Source organism: Cornus florida, unplaced genomic scaffold (genome assembly GCF_030987335.1).
Source record: "Cornus florida cultivar Cherokee Brave unplaced genomic scaffold, ASM3098733v1 CherokeeBrave_3.0.0_Hap2_Chr09, whole genome shotgun sequence".
NCBI lineage: Eukaryota > Viridiplantae > Streptophyta > Magnoliopsida > Cornales > Cornaceae > Cornus > Cornus florida.
Window position 1 is genome coordinate 41,073,780 of NW_026775579.1, and position 2,120 is coordinate 41,075,899.

A 2,120-nucleotide genomic window follows, 5' to 3' on the forward strand; every position below is an offset into this window, starting at 1 on the left:
CTACCACATATACTTCCCCTTCGTGATTTGTTTTTCCGGATGCTGATGCAACCCATTTTGAAATCAAGCCTGCTATGATCCAAATGCTTCCTACCTTCCATGGGTATGCAACAGAGGATCCTTATAAGCACTTGGATGTGTTTTGGAATTGTGTTCAACTACCAAGTTGGCCACTCTATCCAATGATTCATTCAAAATACATCTTTTCCAATTCTCTCTCAAAGATAAAGCAAGAACTTGGTTGCAGTCCCTTCCAACAAATTTCATATCTTCATGGGACTTGTTGCAACAGGAGTTCTTGAAGAAATATTACACTGTGGGTAAAACCACACAAATGAGAAAAGAAATCATGGCATTTTCTCATATCTCAGGAGAACAGTTTCATGATGCATGGGAGAGATATAATGATCATCTAAGGAAGTGTCCACACCATGATATTGCTCAATGGCACTTAAAACAGATCTTCTATGATAGTCTAACAAACTCGTATAGAAACATGGTTGATGCTTCCAGCAATGGAGCTTTTCTGCGTAAGAGTCCGGCTGATGCTTGGGAACTGTTTGAGGCCCTAAGTGAAAACTCAGTGCAACATGCTTGTTCCTCTAGGTCTAGGTCTTCACCTGGAATGCATAAGGTTGAAAAACTTTATGAGGTAGATAAATCTAGTGAGTTAGCCGCTCAAATAGAAGTTTTGAACCGTAGGTTCGATCAAATTCTATCATCTGGCTTTGCTCCTGTTGCTAATCCGCAAACTGCCTTACCAAAGGAAGTTTGTTCCATCTGTGTTAATTCTAACCATTTTGCTGACGCTTGCCCTATGCTGGGACAATCATATGAGATCCCACAGGAGCAAGTGAATGTTGCATTCTCTAGGCCAGCTTATAATCTTTATTCTTCTACATATAATCCTGGCTAAAGAGATCATCCCAATCTGTCATGGCATAATCCAAATCAAGGGAATACTATTCCCAATCTCAGGGGCAGTATCAAAATTCATCCAATCCTATGCAATAAAATAATTCTTTCAACCAATATGGTATTTACCGTCCACCTCAGTTTAGGAATCAATCTACTCAAGCTCCTAATCTTCCACCTTCTCCTAGAAATTCTGCTTTTGAGGAACAAGTACTCAATGCTCTTGGTGAAATTAAAGCCAACATCTAACTTCTTAATTCTCATTCTCAAGCCATAGCAAAGCTAGAGGCACAAGTTGGGCAAATAGCGAGTACTCTATCTCGAAGAGAGGATGGAAAGCTGCCTAGTCAACCAATAGTAACCCCGAAAGGGCAGACTTACATGATTGATAGAACCCATTCCTCAGGTATTCATCATGAGCAAGTTCAGGCTATTACTACATTGAGGAGTGGTCAGAGTGGTTGATAACTAAGTTGAGAAAGGACAGGAGGAAAAAGAAAGGCATAGGATTCCCATTATTCCTATCATTCAAAATCCACATCCCAAGGATGTTTCCTCAAGTGCTATTCCACAATCCACAAAAGGAGTTGAAGATGGAGTCACTTCTTCATCTGTTCCTAACCCTGAGACAGCTTATGAGCCAAAAACGCCTTATCCTGAACGTCTCAAGGAACCCTCCCACTTTGGTAAACAGGGGGAGAAAATTCAAGATATGATGGAGGTATTTAAACAGGTCAAAATCAATCTTCCTCTGCTTGATGCTACAAAGCAAGTTCCAGCCTATTCCAAATTTCTAAAGGACTTGTGCACTTTAAAGAGAAAATCCAGATGCCAAGTTCCTAAGAAAGTTTGTCTCACCAAGCATGCCAGTGCTATTCTTAAGTATAACACTCCTTTAAAGGTTAAAGATCCTGGAGCTCCAATAATTTCTTGCACCATTGGAAAAATGTGATAGAGAAAACACTTCTTGACCTTGGATCAATTGTTAATCCTATTCCTTACTCGATGTATGAGAAGTTAGGTTTGGGAGAATTAAAACCTACGTCGGTTGTTCTACAGCTTGCTGACCATTCTGTCAGACAACCACGAGCTATTGTTGAAGATGTACTCATAAAAGTGGGCAAGTTCTATTTTCCGGTTGATTTTCTAGTTCTTGATACAGAACCGGTCTACGATTCTAAAAAGTATATTCCAGTCATATTGGG

At 40.0% G+C, this 2,120-nt stretch overlaps 1 non-coding gene across 1 annotated transcript; it reads right to left on the reverse strand.

The window, feature by feature from the left end:
* Nucleotides 1-332: 332 nt before the first annotated feature.
* LOC132275635 (small nucleolar RNA R71) lies at nt 333-438 on the reverse strand. The gene has a single exon (XR_009470690.1). It is a non-coding gene; the product is annotated as a small nucleolar RNA R71 (small nucleolar RNA).
* Nucleotides 439-2,120: the final 1,682 nt, after the last annotated feature.